Source organism: Rhinatrema bivittatum, chromosome 2 (assembly GCF_901001135.1).
Source record: "Rhinatrema bivittatum chromosome 2, aRhiBiv1.1, whole genome shotgun sequence".
NCBI classification, from domain to species: domain Eukaryota; kingdom Metazoa; phylum Chordata; class Amphibia; order Gymnophiona; family Rhinatrematidae; genus Rhinatrema; species Rhinatrema bivittatum.
This window is the reverse complement of record NC_042616.1, coordinates 154,431,292-154,458,118: the sequence shown is the minus strand read 5'-3', so window position 1 is coordinate 154,458,118 and position 26,827 is coordinate 154,431,292.

Genomic DNA, 26,827 nt, shown 5'->3' with positions numbered 1-26,827 from the left:
ACGAGTAGATGTGAATCGGTTATTTACACTTTCGAATAATAGAAGGACTAGGGGGCATTCCATGAAGTTAGCAAGTAGTACATTTAAGACTAATCGGAGAAAATTCTTTTTTACTCAATGCACAATAAAGCTCTGGAATTTGTTGTCAGAGGATGTGGTTAGTGCAGTTAGTGTGGCTGGGTTCAAAAAAGGTTTGGATAAGTTCTTGGAGGAGAAGTCCATTAACGGCTATTAATGAAATTTACTTAGGGAATAGCCACTGCTATTAATTGCATCAGTGGCATGGGATCTTCTTAGTGTTTGGGTAATTGCCAGGTTCTTGTGCCCTGGTTTCCTCTGTTGGAAACAGGATGCTGGGCTTGATGGACCCTTGGTCTGACCCACCATGGCAATTTCGTATGTTCTTATGTGAACAAGATTCTGCTTTTTGACACATCTGTTGTTCTTTGAACATTAATTGAGGGGTCCTTCTCGTGATGAAGCCATCAGCAGGTAAAACAGGGATCTTCGTCGAGGAAGATATGGGCTCTGTCAGTATAATCCTCTTGACCCCGTTTATGTGATACTTCTCCAAATTTTCAAAGGCATTGTGGATTTCCCAGCAAAGAGAATACTAAATTGATCGAAGGACTTGGAGATTTAATATAGCCTGGACTTTGTACTTTAAGACACTTTGCACATTTGGTTGGTTTTATCAGTCACGTTTGGATGTATGTTGGTTATTGGATTATGTGTATGTTATGTAAAGTTTTTTTATTCATTAAAAATGTTTGAATAAATACAGTATGTACAGAAAAGTGATTTAAAATTGGCACAATATATTTTAGAATTTTAAGTTTTGCATACATGAATGCTTGTTAGTAGGAAAAGATGCACTAAAGTGAAAAGAAGAGCAGGGCAGAGGCTGACTGGGAGAGCGGCCATTAAGCCCTGTCCCGGGGAAGCGTATGTTACAATCCTGCTGTCAGAGCCCATCCCGCGAGCAGGCCTTCCACCTACCGCTGTGCCGGCCGCAGGACTTCAGGCGGCCTAGGCCACCCCGGCCCGTGTTGCCGCCTTCCCTCCACCTCTGCAGCTTAGTGCCACCGCCGGGACTCTGCTCCTTCGTGGCTTGCAAGCCGTTGCAAACTTCCTCCCATGCGGCCTGAAGCCACCACTGCTGACTCCGCCTTTGCGGCAGGAAAGATGTCGCTGGGATCCCTCCAAGTGGCAGGAAGCTTCTGCCACCGCTGCCTCCACTTATGCGGCCTGAGCGCCACCGCCAGGATCTCCCTTGCGGCATGGAGCAGCCGTCGTCATCCTATCTGTGGCCCTGCTGTAGCTGCCGACTACCTCCATCCTCCGGGTTCCTCTAGGTGTGGGCACGCACCCCTTCAATCAATTTAAAGGGCCAGCAGCGGGAAAAGCCCACGGCCCAACCAGATGATGTCACCTGTCCTCGCCATACTCCAGCCCTATAAAAGGGCTCAGCTTCATTTCCTCAGGGCCTTCTAATCAGGTTCCATGGTCGTCCATGTTCCTCTTCTCCGGTCAAGGTCTTCCGTGGACTGCTCCTGTCCAGATGGATCCGTGTTCCATGTTCTTGATGTTCCTGGTCTCCTTCGTCTGATGTTCCTAGTCTTGTCCCTTGTCAGAGCTCCTTCTTCGCCTGTTCCTTGTCCTGAAGTCCTGAGGTTCCTCGTTCAGTAGTCCTGATGTTCCATGTCCAGAAGCCCTGATGTTCCTGGTCCAGAAGTTCCTGATGTTCCATGTTCAGTGTTCCAGTCATCTCCGATGTTCAGTGTTCTAGTCCTGGTCCTTATGTCCTCACCTTTGGCTCTTCATCCTGCTTCCAGGTTCCTTGCTTATCTACCTTTCCTGGCGTGCCACTGTCGTGGTCCGTGACCAGCCCATGGGGGGCTCTGTAGGGTGCTTCGTGGCACAAGGCCTACCTTCATGTCTGTAGCGCAAGCCTCCGGAAGGCCCCTATTTTTAAAGCAAAGTTCCGAGTCTGAATCCTGTCCCGGTCTTCGGAGTACTTTGTGCCTGCTTCCGTCCATGCCCAAGACTCTGCCAGAACATGCTCCGCTTCAGTGTGGTCCACGACCAGCCACAAGCGGCTGTGTAGGGTGTACCTCGGTGCAGGCCTCTCCTGAATCTTCAACCTGTTTCCAGTCTCAAGTTCTACTGCTTCTCCTGGAGTCTGCTTTGCTTCCGGCGTGGTCCGCGACCAACCATGGGTGGCTGTGTAGGTAATTTCCTTCATGTGTGCATGTTTTAAAATGTGCGCACTTAAACACATAGAAATGACGACAGAAAAGGACCAAATGGTCCATCTAGTCTGCCCAGCAAGCCTATGACAGTATCTGTCACGCCGTGCTTATCAATTTCCCAAACTGTAAAAGTCAGGGCCCTCGTTGGTTAGTGTCTGAATCCAATTCCCTGTTATGTTGAGGCAGAGAGAAAATGTTGAAGTTGCGTCAAAAGAATCAGGCTTATTGGTTAAGGGTAGTAACCAGCAAGTTACCCCCATGCTTGTTTGTTTCCCCAGACTGTAAAGGTCGGGACCCTTGTTGGTTGCTGTCTGAATTCCATTCCCCTTTTCTCCTGTAGTTGAAGCAGAGAGCAATGATGGAGTTGCATTAACAGTATGAAGGCTTATTGGTTAAGGGTAGTAACTGCCGCACCAGCAAGTTGCCGTGTAAAGCCAACAAGTTCTAAAACAAAATACGCGAATAATGTTTCCTTGTGTAACTGCTTAAAATTAGGAGCACATATAAGCGCATGAGGCATATTTTATAAAATATGCAAGCTCTTACGTGGGCAGTTTAAAATTACGCACGTGTGCTCGCATCACAATACGCAAGTATATGGGCGTACATGCTCGTTTTACAGTTATTGCCCCATTAAGTTAGGCCTTATGTCTGCATCTGCAAAATTGTTAGGTCCATTGTTTCAAAATGTTTGTTCTTAGGTAGTTTTTAAGTTCATTTTTAGCATCCTGACTTTAATGTCATTAATGCATTTGTCTGGCTTAGAAAAATGTTCCCTTACAAGAGTGTCACCTTGCTTTTCTCTGTGATGTATTATCTGGTGTCCATGAAAGTTTATTCTTGTTTTTAACTTCTTTTAACCCATAACACCAATAACTTTCTCACCCCTCTGCGAACATATTATCTCTCCCTCCCCCATCCTTCTATCAAAATCGTCTATCTTAATGCGAATTAACAGATATAGTGGATGAGTAGCTGATTGTTATTTGCTGTTTTGACTATCAATTGTAAATAGGAAGAAATGTGCCTCATCACTGTAGGTTAATTCCTTAGTAGACCAGTAGATGCCACTATTACTTCATATAAGCACAAGTGAATACATGTTCTTCCTTTAGTTCTTCATCTCTAATACTGCTTCTACAGCTAAGTAACATTTTGTGTAAATTGTTCACTATTTATTTTACCAGTAAGTGCTGTAGTGATTCTTACACCACTTGAGATGACAAAAACCTCATATTGCTATGTTTGATGCATGCCAGCTCTTCATTTTCCTGTGAGATGAGATTTAAAAAAGAAATAGAACAACTTTTAAACTAGACCATAGGAGAACACCAACAGATGCTCAGAAGTGCATGATTTAGAGGGAGGTATCTTTCAAGGATACTTGCAAAGAAGGAAAGTTAAAATATCCCAGTATAGAGGATGTTGTTAAGGCTAAAGTAGCCCAGATGGATGTTGATAAAGAGTGCATAGATGTGCATGACTCTACATTGCCCACATCAAAAGAACATAGGAATTAAGAACACAAGAAACAAGGGAAGTCTTGCCTAACAAATCTGCTTCATTTTTTTGAAGGGGTTAATAAACATGTGGATAAAGGTGAACCTGTAGATGTAGTGTATTTGGATTTTCAGAAGGCATTTGACAAAGTCCCTCATGAGAGGCTTCTATGAAAGCTAAAAAGTCATGGGATAGGAGGCGATGTCCTTTCGTGGATTACAAACTGGTTAAAAGACAGGAAACAGAGTAGGATTAAATGGTCAATTTTCTCAGTGGAAAAGGGTAAACAGTGGAGTGCCTCAGGGATCTATACTTGGACCGGTGCTTTTCAATATATATTTAAATAATCTGGAAAGGAATACGACGAGTGAGGTTATCAAATTTGCAGATGATACAAAATTATTCAGAGTAGTTAAATCACAAGCGGATTTTGATACATTACAGGAGGACTTTACTGGAAGATTGGGCATCCAAATGGCAGATGAAATTTAATGTGGACAAGTGCAAGGTGTTGCATATAGGGAAAAATAACCCTTGCTGTAGTTACACGATGTTAGGTTCCATATTAGGAGCTACCACCCAGGAAAAAGATCTAGGCATCATAGTGAATAATACTTAAAATTGTCGGCTCAGTGTGCTGCAGCAGTCAAAAAAGCAAACAGAATGTTAGGAATTATTAGGAAGGGAATGGTGTTGTGGAGCGCTAGGAGAGCGATCCCACTCCTGGGAGATGTGTGTCCTTGGGCCAAGGCTCAACCCCAGAGGAACTCTGAAGAGGTGCTGCGGGAGGCGTAGCATGCCCGAGCATGGCTGGACGGGAGCAAGGCTGGAGTGATGACTGGAAGACAGGCCCTCCTCCGGACCTGCACGCTTCGGAAGACCCAACAACGCAATGTTGGTCTTGTGAACAGTCCTCCGACTGTTCCCAGCCCTTTCGGACCTGCCGCAGGGTACGGCACGAAGTGGCAGGCTGGATGGAAGCCAGGGCAGCGAAGACTGGAACATGGATGCAGACGAGACTCAGAAACGAGGTAGACTCAGGCACAGACGTGAACTCAGGAACAAGGTACTGGAAGTGCAGATGTAGACTCAGGAACGAGGTACTGGAAGTAGAGACGTGGACTCAGGAACGAGGTACTGGAAGCACAGACGTGGACTCGGGAATGAGGTACTGGAATCATAGACGTGGACTCAGGCACTGATGTGCTCAGGAACGAGGTATAATGCATACAGGAGACTCAAGGGCGAGGTACGAGACTGGCAACATGAAGCGCCCTACTCAGCCTGCCCGTGGGGCTGGTCGTGAACCACGACATGGGTTGCCGCAGGATACCAGGCTTTCAGAAGGTTCAGGAACAAGGTAAGGACTTCTCGGAGACTCAGAAACAAGGTACATGGCTTGCATCACGAAGCGCCCTACTCAGCCCGCCTGTGGGGCTGGTCACGGACCACGACATGGCTTGCCGCGAGGTACCAGGACATTTTGAAGACACAGGAACGAGGTACATGGCTTGCATCATCATGAAGCGCCCTACTCAGCCCGCCCGTGGGGCTGGTCACGGACCACGACATGGCTTGCCGCGAGGTACCAGGACATTAACCGACTCAGGAACAAGGTACTAGATTTCAGGAGATTCAAGAACAAGGTACTTAGCTTTCAGGCGAATTCAGGAACAAGGTACAAGGCTGCAACATCTGGACTGGAACACGGACACCGGATTGGAAGACAGACCTTAGGGCAGGAACATGAACAGGCAAACATTAGGGCTGGTATGGCAGGCAGACATCAGGACTGGACAAGGAGCTCCGACAGAGAACAAGGAACACAGGACCTTGCAGAAGTGCTGGAACATGGACAACTCCTGGAGCGAAGGATCTCAGGAGTGACCAACAGATTGCGAAGGCCTGTGTCCGGCGTTCATGTCCTTGTGATGGGCCCGTGCCAAGTTCCCGAGTTTCTTTGCCAAAGGAATTTTTTTTTTTAAAGGAAAAAACTTCAGTCCCAGTTTTTTCGCTGTGTTTAACGACCTGCTGGAGGCGCCAGCTTATTTGAACTTTTGTTTTCCCACACCATTAGTGGCCTAGCACCTGTTTTCACCAAGTGCCTTCTTGAGACTTTTGCTTAGCCTGGGTACACTTGCTGTATGACCTGCAGGAGGCGCCTGCACCCAGGTTCACCACCATCTTCCATGTTGCAGCATCTGGTTCCTGTGTTGCACGACTATCTTGTCCAGGATTTTTATTTTTTTTCCCTCCGAGAATGCTTGTTCACCAGCAAGAGGTACCTGCTCAGAAGAGCTTACTCTGCTGAAATTCCTGCGCATCTCGCTCACTGAGTTTACCATCTTACAAGTGATGCCTACTACATGCCAGCTTGAGGTACACCTCTCCAGACGACCTGCAGGAGGCGCCTGCACCCCATCTGTGGTCATCTGTCCAATGGGGCCTGGAGTGTCAGTCATCTCTTCCAGCTGAACCAGCAGATGTCTTCGCTCTTCCCACTCAGCCTCTACAGTACTTCTGTTACCACATGCTTGTCTCACTCACCACCCCGAGCGCGAGTCCAGCAGCCTCTTCGGGGATCCGCTGCAAGCTTCGCCATCCAAGCAAAGCTACTGGTCCAAATGTGCCTTTCCAAGTAACCTACTGCCAGCTTGCTCTCAAGCCATCCTGAAGATGTCCATCTCTACCACCAGCCTAGGACCACTCTAGTGTGAGAGTCAGTTAACCAATCAACACCAAGATTCTGCCCAGTCTTAGGGTTCGCTCCTAGATGGGAGTTACTGAACTTTTGTGCCTTTGATCCTCTGCACTACTCTACCCAGATCCTCACGACCGGTTACTCGAGCTGCCAGTTTTACCAACCTGAACATCAGCAGTATGTCTTCACTAAGGAGTCTATTACCAATCAAAGAACCTCTGCTTCCTTGTTCTGCCAAAAGTAATTCCAGCCATGGCCGCCAGCAGAGACTAGCAGCTCACCTGCATCTTGAACTTGGTTGGTTTCCAACACCGAGTGCCCCACCATCCTTCAAAGTCAACTTAAACCTGCTGTGGGACACCTTCCAGTCTCCAGTGCTACCAAAGTCTACTCCTTGATGCATTCAAGCGGCTAGCAAGTCTGCCAAGTCATCCGGTCATCAAAGTTCCTAGAACCATCAACTCAACGGCTAATCTCCACCTTGTTACTCCATCCTGCACTACTGCTTCAGTCTTAAGTCTTAGGACCTCCATTCAAGTCGAGTCTTGGAAGGAGTCTTGCCTCTGCCACTTGATCCTTGAACCAAGATGCCATCTTGTGGTTCAGCATCCTGCCTGACCTACACCTTCAGCATTCCATGTTCTATGTTTGTCTTGCCTGGACCTTGACCACTTCTGCCTTGTCTTCTGCTCTACTTTCTTCTCGCTACAGCTACTCTCCAAGAAGTTCCAGCCTTGACCTTGGATCCTTGATTGCCCCTGACGGTATTGGGAATACCGCCTTCTTCTCAAGCTGTTGACAAGAGGCTTGAGGGGGGGCTTTGAGGAGGGGGTACTGTTGCGATCCTGCCCGCGAGGAGCGCTCCTCGCGGGCAGGCTCTTACCTTCGCGGCCAGTCGGACCGCTGACGCTGCTGCTTCCCCTGAATCAGCTGGGGCCGTCCCTGCAGCTGTTTCCATGCTGCTGGGAGCTCCTCCATGCAGCCAGGACGGCTGCTGCTGCTCCAGCTCTCCCCCGACGTCCTGCCTCACTGCCGGGGTCTTCAGCCGGCAGGGAGACTGTCCCTGCCGGTGCCTGCTTCAACCCGGGTCCTCTCCCGGCAGGGAGCCGTCCCTGCCGGTGCCTGCAGCCTCTCACAGCTCCCTGCAGCCAGCCTTACCTCTCTCTGCTTCTTCCTGCTTCAGTCCTTGCGGCTAGGAGCTGCTCCAGCGATCTGCCTTCACCCAGCTCCAGCCCAGGGCTGCTCCACTGCCTCTCTGCTCCTCTTCAAGGGCCAGCCAGGTGTGGCCCCCTGCTGACCCCTCCTTGGGCGTTGTCCTCATCAGCCCTACTAAAGGGCTCAGCGTCCAGTCTATCTTTGCCTTCGCAAGGAGTTGGTCACTCCTGGGATCCTTCGCTCCAGGAGTCGTCCCTGTTCCAGCACTTCTGCAAGGTCCTGTGTTCCTTGTTCTCTGTCGGAGCTCCTTGTCCAGTCCTGATGTCTGCCTGCTGTTCCAGTCCTGATGTCTGCCTGCTATACCAGCCCTGATGTTTGCCTGTTCATGACATCAAAAATCATTAGAATACAAAGCAGGGACCGACAGCAGACGTGGAGGGGACCAGTTCTCCATCAGGTCCACAGGATATCGGCAGCACAAAGAAGTTGATTAAGGCGCTGGCCTCAACCAGGTCCGACAGTGAAGACAGCGGGGGAAATCAACAAAAATTAACAAAAAATAAAAGTATAGGGTAATATTTTTGCAAAACAGGTACACATAATGTACAACAAATGGGTCAAGTTAACGACAAAACAAAAATTGGAGGTTATAAAGCAGCACACGGTATTTAGGAGAAGGGTGTAGAGAGAAAAGATGATCGCCCGAAATTGGACACACCGGAGGTAGCCTCGATTTGGATGAGATTGGGAGGTGTGTGCCCGTGGTAGGTATAAAAAGAGTTAGAATAAATAGGACGCCAAGACAAGCACGGAAGGCGTCGCTCACTCGATATACGGCACAACAAGAAGTAAATAATTCTTTAGTGAAGGTGGGAATATAACTTAGTAGAAAGCAGTTTAAAGAAATTATGTTTTTTAATAATACATAAGTAACTACTTTTGTTAAAGGTGATACCGACACTGTGAACCTGGTATTAGACACAGTGCCAAATTCTCCCGCAGTCCCTGAAGCAGGCACATAGTGCCGAAACATGGCCAATGTCGGACGGGCAGCTCCGTACCCATGAACAGCAACAGAGGCGGCGACCTTGATAAGTATAAAATAAAAGTTCAAGTGGGTCGGACAAGCAGCCAGGGAGAAGGGATTTTAAGAGAAAAGGAAAAGAAAAAAGATAGTAAAATTAAAAAACAAAAAAGTGAATGTTTCCAGAAATAATAAAAGAATAATAGACGGGGGTGAACAAAAAGGATAATTGCAAATCAGTTATCCTTACACAAAACCCCCGTACAAATACCACCGGACAAGGTTTTCCCTTGTAATAGTGAAAAGTTGGAGTATTAATTGCATCAGTAGCATGGGATCTTCTTAGTGTTTGGGTAATTGCCAGGTTCTTGTGGCCTGGTTTTGGCCTCTGTTGGAAACAGGATGCTGGGCTTGATGGACCCTTGGTCTGACCCAGCATGGCAATTTCTTATGTTCTTATGTTCTTATGAACCATAGAGAAGATCAACAAACTGCTTCAGAGTATCTGAACAAGTGTCTTTGCCAAACAGTGTTCAGCTACTGCTTTTACTACAACCCTTCTCATTGTCCCAGAATGCCACCCCCCTCCGCCAAGACATTTTAGTATCAAAAGAGAGAGGTCAAACGCTTCAAAGCAGAGAACATCTGATCAGAATGGCGACAAATCACTCACCTCACAAGAAATTAGAATCACAGGTTAAAGATATATCAAAAACTAACCAGCAGATTTCAAAAGAATTAACCCCTGAAAAGGGAATTCATTTTTATCAAGGCATACAGTTGGATGTGACCAGGGTTCTATCTAATTTATTTGTAGGCTGTGTACACAAAAATGTTCTCACGTGCAACGCAGAGTACAAACTTGTGCACAGTGCTCTTTGAAATACCATTCTATTTTCCTTTTTTTTGTGCATGCTCTGTTTTTTCCTGTGTGCATTTGTTTCATGACCTGTGTGCGTGTGCACATGCACCCAGCTTTCAAGGAACATTGGATGCGAGGTATCTTTTAGAAACGTTTCCAGGATTGGAACCATTCTAGTGTTGTCTGCCAGACTGTTCTCAGGGAAAGATGCTATATTTGCAGATGAAGATGGTGGATGGAAAGTGATTTCTGAAGTCCCTCATCTCATACAGGGGAGTGATATAGGATGTTATTTGTCTATATATGCCTTCACCAGCTGCTGCTGTTAACTTCTGACATGATGGAAAATCTTTTGGCTGTATAACTGCAACTCTCTCAGCACATTCAAGGCAAACTCTGAAGAATTGTGCCACTGCATAATCTCGCAGTGAAGACAATCAAACAAGTCTGACAACAGTGACAACATTGCTCTGAATGGGATTAGCACAGCCTATCATGATCCATGACCTGCTGTTGTCTTTCTTTCAGCCAGAGACAGGGTACATCAGCTGGATAACAGAGATTTATACCCAGTGAGATTTTATTAAAATAATTCTTCAGGAAGTCTGGACATTTTTTTGATAATTCTAAATGCTAATCACAAACATTTAAAATGAAAATACATTACCTGCTTCATAGCATTGCTTTATTATTTCAATTTGTGTTTTAAAATAAATAAAAGGCTTAGAAGTGCCCTTTTGAATTCATTCCCCTTATAGAGAAAATGCCATCTGTTTACTAGATGAGACTGAAGATGCAAGGCGGAGACAAAGAGCAGCACTGGAACAGCTAATCCAGGTCCCACCCTGACAGGCTGACCCAGTTCTGGTTTTGACCCATTACATCTAGGGTTTTGTAGTTCCAATTTCTCTAGGAAAGTCCTTAAATTCAACTGGGCAGAACAGGGTCAGCCTGCCAGGGTTGGCCTGAGCCAGGTGGCAACCTTAGTCACAGAGTAAGAAAGTGGGAAAACAGAATAGGACTGGAAGAGGAAGGAGACAGACTGAAATCAGGAAAGGAAAGGGGGAAAGACAGGAGGGGATATGGGGAGCAAATACTGTAAACACTGGAGAAAATACCTGAGAGACTGGAAATGACGGAAGGGGGATTTGGTTTCCCAGGCAGTGCTAAGCACGGTATGTATCAGTGCCTCAGTGGCAGGGAGAGTGGGGAGCTGCAGTTTCTGGGTAATGTTTCTTCTTTTCAATGGCAGTACCTTCTATTTTGGCAAAACACGTTACCATTTTTCCACCGGAGCATGGGTCAGTACTGTATCTGAGGTACTATAAAGACCGGTGTATGGGTTGTGTGGTGGCTGCGTTTTGCCTGTGGTTTTATTGCATGTAGCTAGCACATTCTTAAGAATGTTGCTTGTGTGTTCTAAGTATGTTTAAGGCTGGGGGGTGCAGTTTGCCCTGACACCATTAATATGGTGGTGGGGCGGGCAGGCTCCCCCTTCCTGGTATGCGTGCTCGGCATGTTTTTGCTGCGGGAAGGTGCCCTGACAATAATCGGGGCAGCTTTATTTTTGAATTGCTTCGGGCATCGTGATTGGCAGTGCTGAGGCCCGTGAGAGAGGAGAAGGACCAGGGGGGGTTTGGGCACGTGTTTTCCGTAGAGGAAACCATTGCTTACCTTAGTCTTGCACAGGTGGACATCCTGGGCAGTGGTTTTTCTTTTCTCGTTTCAGCTGCATGGTGTTTTCTTTGCAGGCTGAGTCAACATGGTGAGGACCCGTGTGGGTAGAGCTCTCTGAGAGCAAGTGGAGGGGCTTTCAGCGTCATTGGGGAGCGATGGGAGCTATTCGTCGGAGGCAGGCATTGAATGTGAACCCGACAGGGAAGCGGCATTGGAGGAGTGCGAGGCAGCATCCTGTCCGTGGGAGGAGGTGGGGTTGAGTAGTGAATCTGTGGGGATTTTCCTGGGTGATAGTGATTGTCAGGAAGTAGGAGGACTTGTGGCTGGGGGAGGCAGGGAAGTGGAGGCAAATGCCGATGCGCCGAGCGGAGAGCGCAAAAGGGGGAGCAGGATGCCGCACATTGCATACGAGTGAGGTCGGGGAGGAGGAGAGCAGTCACGTAAGCTTCGGGGCCCGGCTGGGCGGTGTTGGAGGACCAGAGGGAGTACAGCGGCCTGCAGGGGGTGCATCTAGCAGGAGCAGCGTTCCTCAGCGTGCGGTTTCAGATGCGAGCAGAAGACAGAGTGTTCAGGCAAGAGAGCAGTGAGCGGTGGGACCATGGATGGTTGTTTATGTGCAGGACCTGGGAGAGGGAGGTGCAGGGGCAAAAGGCTCAAAGAAGGTAAATAAGGGAAAGAGTAAGGCTGCTAAGATGGATAAGCCTGGGGGGGGTCAGGTGTTTCGGCGGCTGTGCGGGGTTCGGGTGGGGATGGTGGGGTATTTCCAGAGACGGGGTCTTCTCCTTTGGGCAGGAGAGTTCTGGGAGTGGTATTTTCAGTGGATATAGGGGAGGGAGGTCCTGACGTGGCTTTTGCCATTGTATGGGATTTGTCAGCCAGTAGTGGAAATGATTTCAGAAATTTTCTGGATTGGAAGAGTGGGTGGGAGCATTTTCCTGGGAGGCCGGGGTCTTCGTTTGGGGCTTATGTTCCTGGGATGGCTGCAGGGCCATGCTGGGTGGGTAGGGGTGGGATGGGGCAGGGTTCTTTTTTTTGGATGGGATGGGTATGGTGGTGGCTGGGGCGGAGGGAAGAGGTAGATGGGGGTATGGGAGATGTTCAGAAGTGGGAGTCGAGGGTGAGGAATGCATTTCAATGTGGATGGGTAAGAAATCACGGGCGGGGCAGGATTATGTTCCAGTGGCTCCTTTGGGCAGGGGTGAGGCGTCACGGTTTCTGCGCAGTGTTGCGGGCCCTGAGTCTGTTGCTTCAGATCCTTTGGAGGAAGAACAACAACCGGGTACTTTGCAGCAGGAGGCACGGAGGCCCCAGGATTCAGATTCAGTTACAGTGGGAGCAGGGAGGCCCAGGGATTCGGAGCTGCAGCAGCAGGAAGCGTCAGAAGGAGGTGCACGCACAGAAGGTGTCAGGCCAGCAGCTGGAGAGAAGGGGAAAGGGGATTCTGAGACTACACAAGAGGGTAGGGGGAGTTGGAAGAGGGAGTGGAGTTCTTCATCATCTTCTTCCTCTTCATCATTCTCATCATTGGGCCGGAAGACCGGGAATCCGCAAGTGATGGACCCGGGCGGCACATGGGGAATCTGGCGTTCGCAGTGCTGAGGGAGTTGTGGGAAGGCTTTCCTACAGGCTTGAGGGGGAAGATTAAGAAGCAAAAGTAATTTGATATTTTTAAACTTTTGGAGGACAGATGGGCCGTTAAGAAGGGGAAAAGGAAGGTGGAGGGGCATTTATTGAAGAAGGTTTCTAGGAAAATTCTTAATTGGGTAAGGTGCTTTCTGCACCTGGCAAGCATGGTGGGTCATTTTCACCCTTCGCAGTAGGCTGCACTGCTGACATATGCGAAGGCTTTCAAGGATTATGAAGGGTAGGCACGGTTAAATTATAATGAGTGGTTCCGGGATGAAATGGAGAGGAACTGTTTTATGACATGGGGTACCCAAGACATTAATCTGTGGCTTACCCAGACGATGAACAAGGAGCTTGGGGGAGGGGCAAGGTAGGGAGCAGGGCTTTGCAGTCCTGGTTCCTTTCATGATTCTAGGGGAGTTGAGAAATTCAGGCTCGCTGCTAAGGTGTCAGCAGGTCCCCGTGACATGTGCTGGAATTTTAACAAGTCAGTGTGTCTTTTCCCAGATTGCAATTTTGGCACGCCTGCTCTGTATGCGGAGGGCAGCATTCAACCTCCAAGTGTGGTAAAAGACCCACAGCGGGGGTTGGTAGAGGTGCCAGGTCTTGAGAATTTATCGGGTTAGGCTCTGTCACCGGTTAGTCTTGCGACCATGTTGGGGTGTGTGATAAAATATTTACCTGGGGCTGGATCAGGGCTTCAAAGATGGAACGTTTTTTGTTTTTTAAAGAGAAAGTTCAGCTTTAGCTGTTTTGTTTTTTCCCTCCTTGCCATGGCTGCTGCACTTGTTGAGAGAGAGGAAACGAGAGAGGGACACGTTTGCTTCAGTACAATTTGAGATTTTTTTTTTATTTTTTTATTATGCCCTCTACCTGGGCTGGAGGCCTGCGTGAAGCAGGTTGTTCCGGAGGTTGAGCCTGAGAGTTTTTGTTTTGGTTTGTGTGTGCTGTGTTGGGTCCTGCCTCTGCTGCGCTGATATCGCCGAAGATGGGAGAAAGGTATGAGAGGATTAGCCGGCCGGCAGCGATGAGGTGGTTACAATCACTGTCACTGCTGAAAGCGTCCTTCTCCCGCGCCAAACTGCACCACTAATGATGGAGTCACCTGATCCTTTTCCCGATCTTTGAGCCTGCTGCTGCTGATGCCACTGACTTTAGTGAAATTGGGTAAGTCCCCGATTTTTAACCCCACTACTTTCCACTGTCGCGATTTTACTTAAAAAAAAAAAAAAAAAAAAAGGAATTAACAGTGGGGCTTTCTAAATGTCCCAAAGGGGGAATAAAATGACCAAGCCACTGTGAAAACGTCAGAAATAACGTCAGTGAGGTTTTCGTTGCTCGGGGGGGGGGGGGGGGGGGGGGCTTGAATTTTAACAAAAATATAAAAAAATTAGAGTTATTTTTGGAAAATGAAGGGGGTGGTCAGGAGAGGAGACCCTGAGCATCCGTAGGACCTCATTCATGGACCTCCGGGGTAAGTTTTATAGGGACTGATATACCATTTAGGGAGATTCAGTGATTGGTGAATCAAACTTCCTTAAAACTCCCTAAAATTCAGGACATTTTGATTTTTTACAGCAGGAGAGAATCTGAGGGAACTGGTCTAGTTGAAATTTGGAATGCAGAGTTTGGAAATTTTAAATGAAAATGATAAGTATTTGTTATTGGCTGTGGGGTTGCTTTTGGGACTGGGGGCAGCTTATGTACATCTTATGGGAACAGAATAATATGTTTAATATCATTAAAAATGGTTTTGAATGTTTGTAGCCGAAGTGAAGCTACAGAATTAAACCTATTAGTATTGTCAAGGTGCTTCTAAAAATAGTGGATCAGTCCAGGCATCCCAGAATAAGTAAAGGATACCATAGTGACCAAGGGAATTCCATACCCGTATCTAGGGAATACATGCGTTTAGCTTCCCTAGTAACCAGTAAGCCGGTCAGCGTAGCAGTACTAGATTGAGTCAAAGTACAAATAAGATTTTAAAAGTCAGACTACATTAAAAAAAAAGAAAATATCAGAAAATGTCCAAGGATATCCATTATAAATCTAAAGTAATAAAAATATAAATAAACATTTGCTGAGCCAATATCGTATAGTATAAAAAAAAAAAAAAAAATATCCAGTGACATTATCAGGCAAAGATTCAGAATAAAAAAGTTTATAAAAGAGACAGTTTAGAATTAAGAAAAGAACTGAGGCAGCAGCAGCAGAAGGGAGCAGATGCACAATCTCAGTGCTCTGTCTCTAAGGCCTTTAAAAGTGCAAAAATCACAAGGGGGAGGAAAAAGAACATTAGAATACACATAATTAGTATGAATGAATGTGTATGTGTGTGAATTTAAACCTAAAGTGCAAGCAAGGCAAGGTGAAAGCATGAACTAATTTAAAATAATAATAATGTCGTCCCGTGGTGTTAAAAGACAGCGTAGTAATCTAACGAGTGACTGAAACATTGAGATATTTGATAATAACTGGGAAAAGTCTTGGTATGATGGAAATTAGTAAATACCAAGAGAAACGAGTCACCGAGAGTCACTTTCTGTCCACTCTGCTATAAAACTCTCAAACTCTGCCAGAGAGAAAATATGTGCCAGTGAGCAGCACATACTGCCAGTGAGTGAACAGTTGTACCTTGCTTGAGCCTAAATGCCATCAAGGGTATTTACGCTTTATGAGAGAATAGAAAATACAGAGTGAATGAGGAAAAAAAAAAACAGATTTAGAAAATTCTCTGTTCTTTTTCCTAGAGATAGGGACTATCAATTATTATTGTATTTCTTAAAACTTAGCTAGATACAGTTTAACAACAAGCCGATGAAACAAACATATAGGGTACGTGTCAAATACATTAGTTTGTGGAAGATGGAGTGAAGGGAGATAGTTTTCCCTTTTTGAGTTCTTTAAGGCTATAGGTGGTAGGAAAAAGACAGAAACAGAAGGATAGAAGAAAATAAGAAGAATACAGAACAACACAAGTCAGTTAAGTGTGTGCACACCAACATACTTCTTAAAGTGTCAGTAACAAAGATAAGAAAATTGAGGAAAGAAGATAGTACACATATATATAAAAAACGACAGAAACAAAAAACAGAAAAGTATAGCAAAAGATATACTTACCTTTCAGTTCTGGAACACTAAGGCCTGGATTTTCCATTCTTGCAGAGAATGGAGAATCCCGGCGGTAACGCGGGGGTGGGGGGAGCTGTGAAAGCCGGCAGCGATCGCACCACCGCGGTGTTATCGCTGCCGGCTTTCGCACCCATTAGCACCACCGTGAGTTGTGCTCAGGCTTTTGTAGGAATCAGACCCATAATAGGTGGACATTTTGTAGTTCACCTGGACGGATTTCCTATGACACGTTATCAATTCACACATGTTCTCAGGTTGATTAGAGTCAAGCTGGTTGAAATCCAGAATTCTATAAAACTTATTGCTTTTGCATTGGGACAGCAACTAGCACGGCAGAAATGAGTTTGTCTGGTGAAAAGATACAGCACATTGGGCGCTAGAAGTCTGAGGTGTTCACTTCTTATGTTTGAACGGGCACAAAATGAAAGTGCCAGCTGGGGGAGAGTGGGGTTAGGGTATTTTATTAACATGTTTTTGTGCTGTTTCTTACAGACCTCTGGGGGGGGGGGGGGGGGGGTTCCCATTGAGATAGGGTGTGCCTGAGTCATGGGCCACTCTTTCATGCATTGAGCATGTTAGAAGGCGTTGACAAGGCCATATGGTAAGAACTTGGGACTGGCGATGGTTCAGGATTCGAACCAGTAAATGCAAGTTGATGTGGGGGGAGCACATATAGCTGTGGGCGGGGCTGCTATGTGAGGCACTGCCATTCAGCATGGTTGCTATTTGGGCTGCAGGGTTCTCTCCTGCTGGGACGAGGCAGGGTGAGGACCTGTACGCGGCAGTGGGCTGTTGAAGAAGTTGACAAGGCTGGGGGGGGGGGGGGAGGAAACTTCCCAGTCTGTTAAGAAATAAACTGCAGCCTTTATAAACCCAATGTTGTGTGCAGAGATTTTGTTGAGGGAAAGAGGGGGAGTATGCCATGAGAGTCCTGCCTTACCCATGTTAGTTTAAGGCTGGGAGGCACAGTCCACCTTGCCGCCATTAACATGGTGGCGAGGTAGGCAGGCTCCCCCTTCCTGGTGTGCGTGCTTGGCATGTGTTTATCACATCAGACATCATGATTGACGGTGCTGAGGGGCTACGAGAGAAGGGTAGGAGAAAGGATTTTGGGGGTGCATTTTTTCCCTAGAGAAAATCGTTGCTTACCTCAGTTGCATGCAGATAGGCATCCCGGGCAGCATTTTTTCTGCCACCCTCCCTCCCTATTGTTTTGCTTTGCATTTTGAATGTTGTTGATTATGATAATGTCACATGGGTGGCAGAAAACCTGAGCCTAAGTTTGGGGATTGAACTAAGGCAAGATGACCTGAGTGTTGATGGGGAGGGGGCTGCTACATGAGGAGCTGCTGTTTAGCATGGTTGCTGTTCGGGCTGTGGGTTCTCTCCTGCTGGAAAGTGGTGAGGTGAAGACCAGTACGTGGGAGATGCTGCTGGAGAAGTTGGCAATGCTGGGGCAGGGGATCTTCGCAGACTGCCGCTGGGCAGTGGTCACAAGTTGCATATTGATGGGTTATGGAAATGAAAAGGGGGAGGGGGGGATATGTGTTACTGTTTATTGTTAGGTTAGGTTGGGTTATAGTTGTTAAGAAATACATTGTGGCCTTTGTAAACCCAATGCTGTGTGCAGAGTTTTTGTTGGGGAGAGAGGGGGAGAATGCCACGGAGTCCCGCCTTACCCATTTAATTGCTTCAATCGTTACATATTTTTGAGTATAGGGAACTTTTAGCCCTACTGCAGAGTAAATGGCTTTCCTAAAGTGTAAACCCATGAAAGTGTAGAGTTTGTGTTCTGCCAATATTATTATTATTATTATTTATTTTATTAAGTGCCATTCCAGTCAACAGCATCATAACGGATAACGATAAATCATTATAACAGCTAACAAATGTATTTATTTATTTGTATTTGATTTTTATATTTTGCTTTTCAGACACTTCAAAGCGGATTACGTTCAGATACTATCGGTAAATGATTATAACAAAAAATGCAATGATATAAAAAATTACAACTAAACAATAAGGGCCTGATTTTAAAAAGCATTTACACATTTAAATTTGGGTTTTACATCTTTAAATGCACTTTATCTGTGTGAGTGTTTTTTGAAAATTGCTACTATATATGCCATTGAATTGTCCGTAGGATTTATCCACATAAGTGCACTTTACAATCTTCTGATATAAAGATATCACTTACAACATGGATATTATATTTACATGCATTATAGAAGAATCCTACCCATGAAAATACAAACATTACACCAGGCCCTAAAATACCAATACATTTCCTATTAAGAAAATAGAACAAGGTAGACTGCTATAGATCTGTACACAGGAGCGATACAGTTGCAGAATATCTCACCTACTTCACACACCAGAACACAGACAGACCCTCACCAAATACAGAATAAATTGATCATAAAGTACAAATGGAAACATGCAAACAAAAACTGAACTGGAAATCACAAAAAGCCTGACTTTGTATGCAGTGCAATAATGGAAAAATATAAACCATCATTCCTCATACAACAATAACATCAAGAAATATAAAATATTAGTCATAACAGTAAAACTATACTAATAAAAATAAATATTTCAAGTCAGCTGATGAATAGAATACCATTCTATAAATTCATATAAAACATTTTAGAATGTTGCCAAAGCCACTAAAATATTAAAAAAAAACATCAGACACATCAAAAAACATCCAATAACTGAAACTAACAAAGATTTCAAAAATTCCATACTCGGGAACTTTTAATTTTCAGTCATTCTGACATTGCCCTGGAGGAGTGGGGGAAAGGGGCTACACACAAACTTTGATTCACATACACACACTTTCTAACACAGATATATTCATTCTCTCACACACACACACACTCTTGCTCACACATGCACACACACACACTCATACACAGGCTCTCTTGTTCCCCTCCTCTCCATCCTCTTTCTCAATCACCCCACTTTCTCTTTCATCCACTTCACACACTCAGCCCCTTTTGCTTCCCTTCCCTTCCATTCTTTCTCACTCACTCACCCCCTTTCCTGCCATGCCATTCCCCTCTCACTCACCTCCCATCTCTTCCCATCCCTCACACACCATCTACTGGGTCTCTTCTTGTACCTGCCTGTGGGGTTCCCATTATAATTCTGCACTGATCCGAGGTTTCTCTTTCTGCTCGTGGGCCTGGGCTCCCTGCAACTAAAATCATAATTTTGCATCGCTGCCGCCTGCTTCCTCTAGACGGATGTCATAATTTTGCCCCTCTCCTGCTGCTGTCTACTTGCTGCCCGAGGGACTTGGGATCCCCACAGGCAGGGCCCAATTTCACACCGCCACCATCACCTTCTTCCTTTCCGCAGATGTTTGTATCTGCATTAAGGGTGAGGTGACCACCACAGAGGTGTTTTGAAGGGAGTGGAGCACTTTTTTGCTGCCTGAGAATTTTGCTGCCTGAAGCGGCCCCTCCCTCTGCCTAATGATAGACCTGCCCCTGATTCTGGAAAACAATATGCTCTTATTCTTCTTGATATCTCAGCTGCTTTCAGTTACCATTGATCACCCTAGTCTCATTCTGTGTTTAGTCTCTTTGGGTTTCTCTGGTACCGTTACATCCTGGTTCTTCTTCTGTTTGACAGCTGATCTTTGGCACAGACACCTCTTCTTGGTTCTCCCTCTAGTCCAGTGTACCCTAGGGCTTAGCACTCTCAGCGGCATTATTCAATATCTACGTCACCCCCTTATGCTGCCTATTTGCAAGTTACTCTACAAATTGTATGCAGATGACATACAATTGTTTTTTTCCGTTGAAATCATCATGGGTCCTCACTGAACAACTCATCTCTCTCTGTCTCTCCTCAATGCATAACAGGCTTCACCAAAGCAAACTATCTTTAAACATCAATAAAACCAAACTAATTATTCTTTCCCATGTCTCACTTTCCAGCCTCCCTGATACATTTTCTTTCAATGGCCATTTCATTCCAATTGCAAATACAGTACACAACTTAAGAATCCTTATTGAACCTTCGCTATCCACACACATAAAGGCTGTAACTAAATCCTCTTTATACAAGCTTCATTTAATTATTATTTATTTATTTATTTATTTATTTATTTATTTAAAGTCTCTTCTATACCGATAGCCGTTCGCACATCGCATCGGTTTACAAAAAACAAGAACTTTTGGGCGGAGCCCTTACATATAACCGATAGAAATACAATTAACAGGGAGAGTAGATAATACTGAAAGGCAACGCAAATTAATAAATTAATAAATAGATAGATAAAGAACTATGAGCATGAGTAACAATGTACAATAATCAGTGGTCATAAAGCATAAGGCATAAATCGGTGCCATCTCAAGCCATTATTGAACCTCCCCCCCCCCCCCCCCCCCCCCCCCCAGGTTTTAGCTTAGTCCTTCAATCAATCGTGTTTTCAAGTATGTATTACTGCAATTCATTTCTTATTGGTCTCCCAGCATATGTTATACATCCACTACAAATAATTCTGAATTCTGCAGCTCGGCTACTTATCAACACTCCCATCTGTGGACACATTACACCTATATTGTTGTTTTTACACTGGCTTCCGATTGCCTTCTGTATACAATACAAGCTCACCACCATCATTCATACATGCCGATGCAATATGTATGTGGGAAAAATGAGCGCTCATAATTGAGCACCCGCTTTCCTAACGGGCACCCATCCACCTATCCCATGCATGCGATGCAGTAGGCAAATGAGCCGCTGGGTTAAAAAGGAGGCACTAGGGGAACCTGTGCGTCTCTAGTGCCTCCTCAGCATTGGGCGCCCAGGAGAAATGGCTCTGTTTGGGTTACGAAAATGGACACTCAATTTTATGAGCATCCGTTTTCCTAACCTGTTGGGTTAGGAAAATTGAGTATCCATTTTCCTAACCTGACAACTGTCAAGACTTTTTTTTTCACATTGCTGCTTTCTGAGGTTACAATATTAAGTCAGAGGTACCACAGAAAAGCAGTATTTTCTAGAGATGAGCTTTGTTTTTCTGACTCGGGTCGGGTTTTGGTTCGGGCGCTTCGTGGGAAAACTCGTTTCCCCACGGATCGTTTTTCACCAAAAACGAAACTGGAACCCGAACCCGAAACCAGAAAAACGAATAAAACAAACAAACCACGAATCGGGAAAAACCCCATGAATTGGAAAAAAAAAAACCACACCAACCCTTCACATTTACTTTCTTATAACACCCCCCCCCCCACCATCCCGATCCCTCCCCAAGACTTACTAAAAGTCCCTGGTGGTCCAGCGGGGTCCTGCGAGCGATCTCTCCCTCCATGCCGTCGGGCTGTCGGGCCTGCTATGACTCAAAATGGCGCCGATAGCCTTGCCCTTACGATGTCCCAGGGGCTACCGGTGCCATTGAAACAAATTGAAGCCCCCATGAAACAAATGGGAAAAAATGAAACAAATTTTTATCTTCTGCACATCCTATTAGGCATCTACAGATTCACAACTTTACTGTCTCACACACACATATAAAAGCAGACTTCCTCTCTGAAACTGACATACATATTTTCTCTCTTTCTTCCCTCTCCCCCTCTGTGGGTGGCTCCAGCACTCTCCCTTCTTTCCCTAAGCCTGACTCCAGCATGTTCCACCCTTTCCTCCTTCCTGATGACAGCACTCTCTCCCAGCTAGGCAAAGGCACACAAAGCAAGTTCAAAAATATCATTTAAAAGAGAACAGCTCTCAGATTACTTATCCAGCTCCTGTCCTCTCAGGCAGGGTATAGGAACAGGAGGGGATTTGGTGGGCTGAGGCTGGAACAGACTGAATGGCAATAGAAGAACCACTTTGCTCCCTAATCCCGTCCCTCTCTTCCTGTTGCTCCCTGTTTGTTGTGTCCGTCGGTTCCCGACGCCCTCTCTCCACCCTCCTTACCTCTTTGGCGCCTCCCTCTTCATCCGCAGGAAGATTGGCTGCTGCGGTGTCTTTCTGCCGAGGCCCTCCAGCATCCCCAGACCAGCTAGATGCTGTAACCCGCCATGTTTCCTGGAGGCCTAGGGGTGCGCGCGTGGCGTGGCCCTGACTGAAGTACTGGCGATGGCGCGAACCTCGGGGGCATCCCCCGAAGATGATGTCACCCGTGACGGATATATAAGGTCTTAGAATTTGCTAACAGATCGAGTTAGCAAGGAATGACTACGGACTCGCTTTGATTTTCCAAGCTACTCTGCCTCCTTGGACTTACTAGGGGTACCCACTCCTCGGGGGCCTCGCTCTCTCCTTTGTTTTTCAGGTGACAGTCTGGAACCAGTACTCGCTCCTCGAGGGCCCTCGTTCCCAGACTTACTCGGTACTCTCTTCTGCCTGGAAGTCATCACTGCCAACTACATCAGTGAGTTACCATCGCTCTCTCAGAACTTTCCCTGGAACCAGGAACTCGCTCCTCAAGGGCCTATACATTCCATCTCCTGGGCTTCTATGAGACATTGTGTGAGTGTTACCATCTGGTTCAGTACATGAACGCTGCATACCCTGCCAACCCACTATATTTCAGTTTCTCTACAGCTCAGCCTCCAGGGATCGCTGTTCCAGTATCTGAAGGAATACAGCCCAACAGGGCATTCCAGCTCTCTACTGCTACCTCTGGTGGTTCAATATACTGTCTAATAAAGAACTAGTGTGTGTCTATCTCCTAACTCTGAGCCTGACCAGTGGTCCCTCTCGGGATCTTCCCCCGGGGGCGTGGTCATCTGCCACCGGTCCAAGGATCCACCCACAACTCTCCTAAATAATAACATTGATGCAATATGGCAGTTCATATGTGAAATATTGCTAGAACTAGGGGACACTCCAAGGAACAAACCACTAGCAGATTTAAAACAAAGAGAGGGATATCAAGTAAGAAAAGGGAAGTGATTATCCCCTTGTACAGGTCCTTGGTGAGGCCTCACCTGGAGTACTGTGTTCAGTTCTAGAGACCGTATCTCCGAAGAGAAAGAGACAAGATGGAGGCGGTCCAGAGAAGGGCGACCAAAAGGGTGAATGGTCTTCATCGAATGACTTATGAGGAGAGATTGAAGAATCTAAATATGTACACCCTGGAGGAAAGGAGGAGCAGAGGTGACATGATACAGACCTTCAGATACTTGAAAGGTTTTAATGATCCAAAGACAACGACAAACCTTTTCCGTTGGAAAAAAATCAGCAGAACCAGGGGTCACGATTTGAAGCTCCAGGGAGGAAGACTCAGAACCAATGTCAGGAAGTATTTCTTCATGGAGAGGGTGGTGGATGCCTGGAATGCCCTTCCGGAAGAATTGGTGAAGACCAGATCTGTGAAGGGGCGTGGGATAAACACTGTGGATCCATAAAGTCTAGAGGACGTGAATGAAGAGTGGGTGGCTCGCAGGAATGACGGCTACTGCCTGGAGATAATACCCTTATTCAATAAACATACACACGGTTAATGCGACTCCAACATTGCTCTAAGCTTCAACAGCAAGAGGAAACGTGGAAAAAGATTTGCATTCACAAAAAAAGCGGGGAGTAGCTTGCTTGTTACGGCGGTTTCTACCCCAAACCAAATAAGCCTGGTACTTCACTTTCAATGCATATCCAGCATAGCTCTCTGCTTCAACGGCAGGGGAGAAAGTCTCATAGTTAACTTTCAATGCATATCCAGCATAACTCTCTGCTTCTACGGCTGGGGAGAAAGGCTGATACTTCCCACATATCTAGCATAGCTCTCTGCTTCAACGGCAGGGGAGAAAGTCAGATACTTCACTTTCAATGCATATCCAGCATAACTCTCTGGTTCAACGGCAGGGAGAATGAAGAAAAATGGATCTATATACAGACAACAACCAACAAGGTCTGAATTATTTAGTCTGGGTAAACAAATAAGCATGGGTATAGCTTGCTTATTGCGGCGATTACTACCCCTAACTAATTAAGCTAGATATTTCACTTAGAGGCAGTTCCAACACTGCTCTCTACATTAATGGCGGGGGTGGAAGGGAAATAGAATCAAAAGGTTACTAAGAGCCAAGAGTAACAGTTAAGTGTGAGAAAAAAAAAGTGCAAAACTTGCTGGGTAGACTGGATGGACCGTTTGGTCTTCTTCTGCCTTCATTTCTATGTTTCTATGTAAGACAGAGAATTTCTTCAGACAATGCACAATGAAGCAATTTATTGTTGGAGGATGTGGTCAAAGTTAATAGCATGGCAGGAGTTTCAAAAAGGTTTGAACAAGTTTATAGAGCACAGTTTCATTAACATTTATTACTAGGCAGCATAGGGATTGTCCCTTCTCCATTTGGGAATGATCATCAGTGAAGTGAGAAACTTTAGATGCTTGAGATCGGTGTTTGATTACAGAGATTGATATCGGAGATAGGAACTCTGAACTCTTGATCACGATGCTGACATCATCAGTGATGTCAGTAGGACCTGGCTTGCTCAATGCAATTGCGTCAGGGATTTTCTCAAGTCCCCTGATATGTTCCCATGCCTTCACATTTATAGCGGCAACTTTCCCACAGCTGCCATGCCATTTCCCAGTGTCCCCACAGCAGGACTTTCATTTTTATTCATTGCTGTTTGCCCTATTATTGCTGCAAGGCTGGCAGTGGCATCCAGCTCAGCTGCTCGATCCAGCCCTGCCCCTGTAGCTGCCTCTTAATGCCACAGCGAGCTTCTGCCCTGCTCCCGTGGCTCTGCACCAACATGGCACACAGCTGCCCTCAGCAGCATCATGCTGCTTTACCTCTGGGCCAGGCCTACATCATTGGAGGACTGTGGGAGGACACCTACCACTTCCCCACAGTGGGCCCAGTCCTGGGCCCCAGCACAGCCATCTCATAATTGACTTCAGCAGCAACATCAGGCCCCATTCAGAGCACCAATTCTCAGGCCCTCCTGTTCAGCCAATCCAGGGACCAGATCCCAGGTATATATTTTATTTTATTTGTTATACCCTATTCACATTCTATTTGCATTCATACTTTATTATGTATGGCATTACTTATGTTCTTAACAATGCTTATGTAGGTAATTAAGCTATCATTATCTGAAGATATATTCATTTGTTATGGACACACTCTCTCTGATGAAAAGGACATGTGTTTGAATAATGAAATATCTCCATTTCATTTAGTTCTGTAAAATCTGTTTGTATGCAACCATTCTGAGTGTCAACACAGCACACAATTTGCATTTTTTTATTCTCCTCATTCGTGTGTTTTCTGCACACTGATCCACTTTATTTTTTGCTGAAAAATACTGGCCAAAACACTAAGTTCTGAGGTACCCTATAGATCACTTTATTTTCCCCAGAGTGGGCTCCATGAATCCCTACTCTCTGATGCTCAACCAGCTTTTTGTCCAGTTGAAAATATTTTGTCCTACTCCATCACTGGCTAGTTTGCTTACTAGTATAATTCTATATGGATCTGTATCAAAGGCCTTACTGATATCAAAATAGGTAATATTTACTGTTCCTTCTTGATCCTCAACTCTAATCAACTCAGCAAAGAACTCAATCGTGAAACCATTTAGCTTAATATCCCCCAATGTATTTATTTCAAGGCACTGCACTATTCCATTCTTCCGCAATGTTTCTATTACTTTGCTTTCCAGGAAAAGTTAAAGTAACAAGCTTTTAGTTTCTTAGTCCTCCTTGTTCCCACCCTTAAGGGTAATTTTTCTTAAATTGTATATGTGTGAAAGAAGCCCTTTCAGCCCCTTTCCCATAACTTAGACACTTGGCCTACATGAAGGATATAGGGAAAAAGCCTCAAACTTGTTTTAAGCATGGGCATTTACTTTTGAGTTTCATGGCCTTACTCAGAAGTGACATCAACAGCTGGACCCTGATCAATGACCTCCTTTCAACCCTATACCAGATGTGCATGATGTCATCTGGAAGAGAGGGGGAGCATTTCTTCAGAAAGGGATATGAGGAGATCTTGGAATAAGACTGATAATGAATCCAGTTGCAGGAGTTGCGTTTTCAAAAAATGTATACCTCAGTTAGATGCTTCTGCTGAAATGCAAAGAATACATCTGGATCTATTTTTTAATTCAAAAATCACATTTTCATATTTCTTGATCACTTCATATATCCTTAAGCATGAGTTCTATACACTGCTAACTTTGGCAAAACCAAGTGCTATTTTGGAGTGTGACAGAGTCAACACTTTCTTCCACATGACTTTCAGGGAAGTAATTCAGATCTGGTAAACAGTAGAATCAAGCTTCTGCTAGGGGAAGTAAGCACACAGGAAGGAATAGAGTAGGCAAAGTCATCCAGCTGCACCCTTTAAGGTGAATTGTACAAGCCCAGCGTGCGCATCAATTAGGAGACGCATGCACAAATCAGGCTTATACATGCCCACTTTATTTTCAAAGTCCGAGATGCGTGTGCATCTCGGGCAGTGCGCACATTTCATTCGGTTTCAAAAAGGGGATGTGGTCTGAATGGAGCGTGGGCATTTCGAGGCAGGGCCAAGAGATGTGCGCGTAAATACTTGTGCATCTGGGCATGCACCCAGGTCCGGTGCCGCTCATCTTTATTTCTGCTATGGAGGAGGTGTAAGTAAAAAAAAAAAAATCTGCCATCCCTGACAGGTTTAAAGGATCTGGGGTAATTGGGGGCAAGCAGGCTATTAAATCAGGGGTATTTGGAGAATCTAACTCCTAACTGGTCAAAATGGTGGACAAACTGGTGAAACTGGCAATGGTGTGGACGCACACCCATTTTAAAATAACCTGACAATTGCGGTAGAAATTGGGATTTATATGGCTAGGCGCATGCCCACTTAAAATTGGACACACGTGTGCATGTCCAGTGTATTTGATAACATGCGTGTATATGTGCGCTCATATTATAAAATCACCGCATC